Source organism: Montipora capricornis, chromosome 2 (genome assembly GCF_036669925.1).
Source record: "Montipora capricornis isolate CH-2021 chromosome 2, ASM3666992v2, whole genome shotgun sequence".
NCBI classification, from domain to species: Eukaryota; Metazoa; Cnidaria; class Anthozoa; order Scleractinia; family Acroporidae; genus Montipora; species Montipora capricornis.
In genome coordinates, this window is record NC_090884.1 from 59,963,991 (window position 1) to 59,973,990 (window position 10,000).

Consider the following 10,000-nt stretch of genomic DNA (forward strand, 5'->3'; position numbering starts at 1 on the left):
CGGAGGTTCGCTTAAATATTTAAGTAGACTGGGAAGCTTTGCAGGAAGTCACAAAATTTGAATATCTGAGTTCCTGAATGTCTCCGGATGGAAACTGCACTCCAGAAATCAGAAGACGACTAGCTATCGGCATGAGAGCGCTGTAAAACTTGAATTCCCTCTGGAGACACAGTCAAGCATGTCAAACTACGAGTCTTGCGAGCATGTATATTCCCGACAGCCACGTATTGCAGTGCTACGTGAAATCACATCACAGTGTTCGGTGTTTGAGAACAAATGTTACAAAAAGATTTTGCGAATGTCGTAGACGCAGAGAAGGACGTGAATGCCTCTATTAGAAATGAGCTTGAAGTTCCAGAAGCATGTCAGCTCTGCTGAACTCCGTTTATAAGCGAAAATTCTATTTCCTATGAGACACATAAGAAGACACGACTTCTGACTTAGAAAAGGCCATTCTGGAAGGACAAGTGCGTATAGCTCGCAACCTCGAGGCAGAACGAGATGGAGATGAAAAGATTGCATTAGCAAGAGTTTTGGATATACCTTGAACGAGGCGGGGAGACTACCGCAGAATCGTGTTCTGTACCGAGCTGCCGAAGTGCATGTTGCTACGTCCTGATAAGGATATGCGACCATTCATTCGTATTCCCTGTCAAATTTTGAAGAACAGCCCAGAGTCGTCTTTTTTTTTTTAACAGTATATCTTCCGTAGGTGTTTTCGCCTAAAAAATATTAATTCTACAGGACCTTAACCTCAATGTTGATCAAAGCAGCCTCACACGAAAGTTTGAAAGAAAGAATAAAAAATTAATCGAATCATGCCGTGCTACTGCATTTTCTAGTATCAGAAACATATCAGTCTAGTCCCAACTGTTTTAGACTGGTGATGTATTGTTGGTATTAGTATTATTAGTCTTAATGTTAGTTTCAATTTTTTTGCATGTACAAACACTTCCTCCATGGAAATCAACCTCGTGTTGTTGGGGCTTGCGTGTTTATTTTGATCTAAAAGTATTACCTAGCTATCTAGCTACCTACTTACCTATCCCACTACTTGCGATTAAAATAGCCAATGAGTAGAAGGGGGGACAGCTATTCTTAGAGTTATTTTCATAGAGTTATGTTCATTTCTCGCGCGGCCAAAACCGGTCTTTCTTTGCTCCGAAACAGCACGGAAACGCTTGCTACGCAGGCTAAGTTAGAGTTAAGTTTCCAAAATCCTGAATTCTGGATTGTGGCAGTCCAAAATCCTGAATTCAAGATTTTGGACGGCCAAAATTCTGAATTCAAGATTTTGGAATTCAAGATTTAGGACTAGAAGGACGCACTGATTTAATCCGATTTCGGTAAAGACGACGAAAAAGCTTTTCTTTTGTGGATTGTTGCTATGTGCACGTGAATTATACTCTGTTAATTAATCCTACAATTAATGTGACGGCCCAACATTCAAAATGGATTAAATATGCAAGGTGATATCTGATTGATCCGAAATATTTCGAGTGTTTAGCCGCTGTTTCACCAGTTTTGATATCAGTATAGCGGTTGACTTTCAACCTCGCCGCCCCGCTCGAGAGTACAGTGTCTCACATATATGTGATAAATTGTGCCCTCAACAGCAAATAAGAAAAGTCCCGGTTTTGTTCAAGTCATTAAGGTTAGCATGGATACCCAGGCTGTTACAAAATACTAAAAGCAATTGGAAAACTGTTCCTGAGCATTTCTTTCGAAAATGTGGTAGTCTTCGCTTTCTGTTAAGGTGTAACTACCATACTAAAAACTTAGTAGGCCTACCAAAATTTTATAGGGACGCTCTTTCTTTCTTCTCCGAACTTAAATCTCTTTATAATTATAATTATAGCAAAGAAAATCTCCTGTTTAACAACCAGGATATTCTAATAGATGGTAAACCATTTTTTCTTAAGGAGTGGTTTTCGAAAGGTGTTGTTTCAGTTAATAATCTGTTTCATGAATCAGGCCGCTACATTACCTTTCAAGAATTTCTTTCGAAGTATAATTGTAAATCAAATTTTCTGGAGTATTATCAAGTTTTAAGCGCAATACCAAGCTCTATGTCTAAAAAAGTGGGAGAGATGGATAACACGAGCGTGGAGGGTTTTGTCCAAGGGGCCCCATCTTTTATGCTAGATGAGAACATAGTGTTAAATTTAGAGAAATTAAAATGTCGAGATTTTTATCGGCTCTTGAATTTTAAACTACACCAGTCAACTCCAGCTGGCTTACAGCGTTGGAGTAAAATACTTCCAATTGACAGTGCTTCATGGGGAGAATGTTTTAAGATGTCATATAAAACATGTAAGGAAACTAAGTTAAGAGAATTTAAATTTAAACTTCTTCACCGAATTGTAGTGACCAAAAAGGAATTGAAAAGATTTGGAATTAAAAGTGAAAGTGACTGCTTGTATTGCGGTGAATCAGATTCCATAGACCACACTTTTCTTGACTGCCAATTTACCTCGTCTTTTACTCGTCAAGTGGTGGGGTGGTTTAATGCCACAAACAATACCAGTTTCAATCCAGAACCTAAGGAAATAGTGTTTGGCTTGTTTAAGCAATGCCTTGCTGGGCATGAGGCTGTGAGAAAGTTTAACTATACTCTTTTATACATGATGTATTACATTTATTCAAACAAGCTAAAAGAGAGCTCGATTATTTTATCTGAATTTGTTAATAAGATTAATTTTAAATACAAGGTTGAGAAATTTGCATGATTTAATTTACTTTATTCGCCCTCTTTGATTAATCACTCAGTTCTCGTGCATTTCAGATCATTATTTGTATTTGTTTTCTTTTCTTTTTTTATGTATATATGTATCTTGTGCAATGTAAACTTCTTTTATGTTAAATAAATTACAAAAAAAAAAAAAAATCCTGAATTCTGGATTGTGGCAGTCCAAAATCCTGAATTCAAGATTTAGAACTAGAAGGACGCACTGATTTAATCCGATTTCGGTAAAGACGACGAAAAAGCTTTTCTTTTGTGGATTGTTGCTATGTGCACGTGGATTGTGCTCTGTTAATTAATCCTGCAATTAATGTGACGGCCCAGCATTCAAAATGGATTAAATATGCAAGTTGATATCCCATTGATCCGAAATACTTCGAGTGTTTAGCCGCGGTTTCACCAGTTTTGATATCAGTCGTAGCGGTTGACTTTCAACCTCGCCGCCCCGCTCGAGAGTACAGTGTCTCACATATATGTGATAAATTGTGCCCTAAACAGCAAATAAGAAAGTCCCGGTTTTGTTCGGGTTTGGATCGTGCATACTGTAATAGCAAAGCCTGACACCGCAGGAAACAAACAAACATTCAAAGGGTATGAACTTTTAAATAGATGACAAATATTTCATAGTATTATATACATATATTACAACGGATACTACTTGTCTTTATTTCTTTATACCCCATGAGCCAAGTCTCGAAGCATCTTAATCAAGTGAAATCTTTGCTTCGTTTGATATCGGCAAATAAATCTTTGGCCAGGCTTTTCCTGAGTTAAAAATGACGCCGATATTCATTTTGACTGCCATTCAGTGCACACAGTCCTTCGCTATCCATACAAATACGATATTTTAATTGTCATATGTGAGTGGCTAAAGATTGAAGTGTGGGAGCAGTTTCACCTGCAAGTTTGGTTGCGAATTATAAAGGGATCACCCTTTTATGCCAACACTGCATGGTAGCAGGGTCTAGGTCACTCGCCTTTCACAAGCTAGTGAGTACCGCTCGGGATTTTTCGGACTTAACGTAATCATGTGGGTAGAGCTTATTGGTTTTCTACTCAGCTCTGAGAGGTTTTTGCCCGGTACTACGAAAGGCCGGAATACTTTAAAACTTGAGTTGATAGTAGCTTGTTAAGTCGGCCAGGATTGTAGCTTACTAGCATACTAATAGCACCTATACTGGATTTTCATTTAAACTATCATCACGATCAGAGTGCTTTTTTTATAACTGATAAGGGCAATCTTCCGAGTCGGGTCACCAACACTAATTAGTATTGCAGCTAGTAGTCTTACCCTTTATCTGTAGACTTTTGCCTGTATGTATCATTGGAATTTGAACTGTGGGCTAAACCGGGCAGGGCCATTAGAAATTCGTTATCTATTTATTTATTGACGTTTTTGGGAAAAATATTAAAAGCGTATCTTTTTTCTGAAAAACGTGAGTCATGCTATGTCACAGCTGACAGCTAAAGGATTTTTTTAAATCGTAAATATTAATGGAATTTAGTACAGACTGCATGTTCTACCTTAAGCAGCTTTTTACTTTAATCTAGAACGGAAAGTAATTAGTTGTCCCCAATTATTACCGATTCACTATTGTAAACTACTTTAGGCACACATTATATTAATCGCTAGTGACCTTCACTCATGCGAATTCGAACAAGAACTGTCAAGAACTGAGAAGCGCAATGATAAATAAAAAATAGCCAATCAACTGGTTATTTCAATTAAGATTAGCGGCACATACTCAGTAATAACCCGTCCAATGAAATGAAGAAAAATATAAGTTAATATGTGTTAAGTGACAACGTTTTGAGCTGGGCAATGAGGAATGCTGCAATCTCCTTTAAGATGAAAATCGGTAAGTTTCATCTGGATAACTTATATCATCCGAACTTGCTAATAAACTGATGTTGATGGACTTGGAAGAGCGTCACGAACACATGAATTTTATTGGTATCGCATTGTAGAGCATTGGGAATTTTATCGACTGGAAAGAGATTCAATACGCCAGATTTATATTATTATATGTATAAGTATAAAGGTTTCTCTGATTTCGTGAGGCACGAGGAAGGAATGCCTTCAATGCGATGTAAGTCCGAACGCGCCATAGACAACACAGATAAGTGTTTTTCAGTATTGCTGGCGCCTGATATGTCATTTATCGCCAATAGCTAGCTTAGGCTATGACTGAACCGCTTTTCGTGTCGACATGAAAAACACTTCGGCATAGTGTGAACAGAAACGGCCCAGAATTGAAACTAGTCGTTCACACGGACTAACGGATTGCACCGAAAACTTGTTTTTCGACCGATAATGGCATTCGCATTCTTATCACTTGTCCTTCTAAAGTAGGCCTCAGGTCGTCACATAACTTCAAAAATGTCTCGCGGTTCATACGGAAATTTTCTTTCCATTCTTCTGCAGTTACTCTTTGGGAAATAAAGTTGTCCCACCATTTCATTACATCTCCCGGGCCTGACCCAAAATAATCTTGCACGAAGAAACCTCCTTCCGTTAGTTCTCTTTCTTAAATCCTTGAGCATCAGCAAAAGTTAAAGTCGTTTCCGTCGTCTTTTCCCGTGATTCAAAGCAGTTAAATTCGTGATACAGAGCTGTAAATTGAGTACCGCGTTCGAGATAGCAGAAATCAACAGAAGTGGCAAGACCGCCATATTGTGGAATCCAATCCTCCCTCCGAGTTATTGACTTCCGCTGCGGTCCGGAACCTTTTTATATGATGCCGAAGAGTGGTACGAAAACCTAACCGATACGTTACGATTCACTTTCAAGATCGAAGCGGCGCAGGGTCGCTCCGTTGTAAAAACCGCGCCGAAATCAGCGTTCCCTTTGTGAACAGAAGCCCTATCCGATATGGTTTTTGGGTCGGCGCACAAGCTATCCGGTATAGTGCAGGCATAGGTTTAATTGACTTTGTAGAATGCATATTTTGTCAGCTTTTTTGAAGACGTTTATATAGTGTGTGGGATTGTAGTTCTCTTTTTAGATACAGCATGCGCAAGCACGAAACTGGGCGAGAGAGAAACTTTCTAAGACTTGGCCCAACTTTCCACTTGCGGACACCGCCCACCGCACCCTGGTGAAACTAACTTAACAACAAGCGCTTGGTTCACGACGATCAAAGAGATCGTACGTCGGGCTCTGGCTATGTGTGCTGCCATGAGTCCATTACCCGAAGCTTCCATACGCATTGCACCCTTGAGTTAACCATGTCCCGTGTTTTTTTTATTTTTATTTTTAATTTTTGGAACTGCTATATTTTGAAATACCTTTGTGTTTCAGGTGTGCTGCATGTGACGTAATCAGTGGATGACCATAGGCCTTTTATAATTGGCAATTGTGAAAACACCCACTAAAAATTCCCCTGGGAGGTGCTTCTAAAAATAAAAAGATACGGGACAGGTTTGACTTCAGAGCGTTAATGTCCGGGTAATGGGCTCTTGGCGCTGCCTCAAGTGTCGATTAACATTGCACATCGATTTAAAAAATAGCGTACATGATGCATGCTTCTATGCATGCGAAAAACAGAGATCATGTACTGTAACAGTACAGAAAAAATATGTATTTCATCATCAAAATATTGCTTGTTGAAACTCGGACCGATAGATGAAAGCGAAATCTACACTAATCGTCTGAAGACAAGAATGATTGAAATACCATGTCAATATAATAGGCATATTTTAGGCAAATATTCCTCAATTATTGAATGCCCATCATTTAGATTAATTGTGTAGCTGTAATTGAGCTGGTAATCTTTTTTTTCAGGCATAGCAATCATTAACATTAATTCTGTTTCTATGAAATACACCTGCCCTGTACATTGTGACAGTGTAGAATACAATAATTTGTACTAGGTCATATCATAATAGCTATTTATTCCTTTGATATTATCATGAATGAGAGCACACAAACTCATAGCAAAATATTTATTTCCAGCACTTTTACCAAAGTTCACAATATCACGTTGATTGTATGATGCTTTATAATTGTTAGAGCAGGATCAATCTCATGTACAGGACACCCAGGACTTTTTCAATGTCATTTGTCTGATTTGATTGCAAATCATTAAATTCTTGTGCTATTTTGAGTTCACGGAACGACCCGTTCCGAAATGGTCGCTCATTTAATAACGCCGTTTAGATTGGATCTACCGCGAACGGCGTGTCGGTCGGTATCTCTATCTGTATCTGTACACCATTTGGCATGCCTTTTCCTTTAGAGGGTTGTACCGGCCGTATTGAATGTCCGAAGTATTACACATTTCACGACGGTGACGGATATTCCTAATGTTTCAGTCTCAATACAGTCAGCTCTCGACGACCTAAAAAAGACGCCTCCTCTGTGGGCTAAATGTACAAAAGCAAGCATGCAGAAAGTCAAGTTTTAAAAAAAGCCAAGCGTTTAAACATATCAGTTTATTACCACATCTTTAGTCATAGAGCGGTTTTCAATTGAGTGTCGAAAGTAATTAGCGAATTGCTTTGGTTTTGCATTTACGTCACTCACTGATTGGTTTAAAGTTCTCGCGTCATTTTTTCAACCAGTCAGAAGTGAAACCAAAACCAATTGTGGCTCGCTTGTGTCGGCTACGTGTAATTACGTGTAATTACTTCAAGTTTTCATTGGTTTACTGGATTGTCTCCGTCCTTTTTGATTGGCCAAAGTAATTACTTTGGTTTTGGTTTTACGACACTCGATTGAAGCTCGCTCTATTACCAGTAATTATACCGTATGGATTTTCTTGAATAGGACTAGCTCATCCGGACGAGCTTACTCTGGATCCTCTTTTACAATAATTAATAGTGGGGCACTAGAAACGGCTTTCCCAAAACACGCTTTTTCATCTTTGGCCCTTGAACATACAGTTGACAACTTGAATTGAAACCTTTGCTGTTGCTGTTAACTTCTTTTTGACTGAAATAACGTATTTACATAAGTGTCACAGTTAGGATTACCCTGTACCTATCTTCGCTTTTCTTAACGGTTCCGGGTTCGGGATAAATTGCCTCAGGAGCAGATGTTCTCCTGTTTAAATATATGGAACACTTTTAGCACATGAGCTCTTGGTACTTGTACATCAGCACTCAAGCGCTTTCATATAGCTGTCGTTTAAGTAGCGCTCATAACTGCGATAATCATTCATTTTAAAGGTAACCTCAACGAAAACAAGAGAGTAACCTTACACCACAAAACATAGTGTTTACAATAAAATTGTTCGAACTTTTCCCAATGAAATCGTCTGTATCCCAAATAAATGAATTAAAAGAAAGCTTGTTTTGGTTTTCAAATGTCCCGGTCGCCGCCATCTTGAACAATCAAAGAGCTTATGAATCGACGACGTTTGCACGACAGCGCCGTTAGATTACGTAACATGCCTACTGCGCACGCCTATGTGGACACCTGCCGGAGTCACACCAAAGTTGACGACGTTGGAGAGGGCGAGTTCCAAGCGTCTTGAAATTAGCAGAACGCGAGATTAGTTGTTAAAGTTTCTCTAGATGCTTCAAGCGGTTTTTTTTGCCAGGTAAATCAAGTATGGTATTTGGGGGCATGTTCTTGACATATGTTATTTATTTTTTTTTGTGTGTGTATATTATGTAAGTGAGGATATTTTGCTGCCTTAATTAAAAATAAAAGCGCAAGTGAAAATCAAAACCAAATCTCCGTATCGACAAGGATAAGTAGAGCGCTTGTAATACAAGGAAAATACAGATTTTTACAATGACTGCGCGCTCATTGTTTAATTTTTATTGTCGATAAGCGGACAGACACATAAATTTATAAATTGCATTTAACGTAGTCTGTAGATCCCAATTGCTGGATTTCGGTGGAAGGCAAGAAACGATTAAACACATTTAGAACTTTATAGAGATAAACCGAATAAAATTTACATGTGCGATGCTTACGATTAGTTTTCAATTGAACAAAAAACTGAATATGGCCTAACACGGAAATAAATAAAGAGAAACTACGTCGTGTTGATTAGACAAAAGGCACACAGAAACTGACATAACACAATTAATTTATAAATTTCCTGAAGCTGTTCAGGAAATTTATAAATTAATTAAATGTCCTCCCTGTGCAAACGAAACTCATTCTTGCATTCGCCGTTTGTTTTCTTATCCAAATCGAACTTTTCATAGCTCCAGTACGGTATCTCCGGGTTCTTTTAATTGTGAACATCGATATGCGTATGCTACACAAGCTTTCGTTTCTCTGAAGCTAAGCATTTTGGATTGAACAACTTGCCTTGTGAAATTAAAAAAACAAACTCCATACAAGGCGGGAAAATTTACCGCACGCGCATCAACGTCGTAGTCTTTCCTGCAAATATTTTTTGATTGCAATTGCGTGATAAGACGGCCATGTTGGTGCCAAAACAATAGAAAAATGGGTAAAGACTTGTTTCTATATCTCAAAGTGCACTTGGACGTGAGGTGCCTGGCAATGAAATTAAATCACTGGAATCGGACCCTAACCGTTACCCTAACCCTAACCCTAAACCCTAACCCTAACAGTTAAGCCTAAATATTGTTTTAGGCCTTATTAGGCCTAAGGTTAGCATTTCTAAGGGGTTTGGGCTTTTTCAACAGTTACATTATAACCTCAGTCTGCATTTTACACTGACCGATTCCAGTGATTTAATTTCATGCCCGGGCACCTCACGTCCAAGGGCACTTTTTGAGATATGAAAACAAGTCTTTACCAGAAAAATGTAGCTCAAGTTTTGCATAATAATAGAGTCAAATTCCCAAATGACGTTTTCGCTATTGTTGTTTCCACCAACATGGACGCCGTGACGTCATGATCAGCTGCAATCAAAGAATTGTCAATCAGGAGCCCATTCATGGGAAGCGACTACCTGTACTCCGAAGGATTCTCGTCCGAAGAAACTACGCGCCGGTACGGCTAAAAGGGATCCGATTTCTTAAGACGAAATGGAGAAATTGGCATCATGGATCTTCTCAAGAGAACAAGCTATTAAATTAGAGTTGATGAATCCATCTACTTTTCGATTCCTTCCTGTCCGCCATGTTTCAGTCAGAGCTAATTTATGAGAAATTGTAAATGCGTAATCTACAGCACTGATTGGCTAACCGCAACAAGGAAAACGCTGTTCCCGGGAAAGTGTTTCTAAAAAAAACTAGGTCTGTCAAAACGCCCGATCAAAAATTCAATTCGGAGGAAGGTTCCTACTGATGGGCTTTGCGTAAATTGAAATTTCTACAGGACGGTGA

At 38.8% G+C, this 10,000-nt stretch overlaps 1 protein-coding gene across 4 annotated transcripts in view; it reads left to right on the forward strand.

Moving 5' to 3' along the window:
- Positions 1 to 1,595: 1,595 nt before the first annotated feature.
- Positions 1,596 to 10,000, forward strand: part of LOC138029696 (short transient receptor potential channel 4-like) — a 25,060-nt gene continuing 16,655 nt past the window's right edge. Inside the window, exons 1-2 of one of the 4 annotated variants that reach the window (XM_068877454.1) lie at positions 1,596 to 1,625; positions 3,250 to 3,334. The gene's annotated coding sequence lies outside the window, so the exon portion shown is untranslated. Of the gene's footprint in view, positions 1,626 to 3,193; positions 3,335 to 3,632; positions 3,734 to 4,516; positions 4,603 to 10,000 lie in introns of those variants that run through there. The other 3 variants (XM_068877443.1, XM_068877475.1, XM_068877467.1) reach the window with 3 other exon arrangements.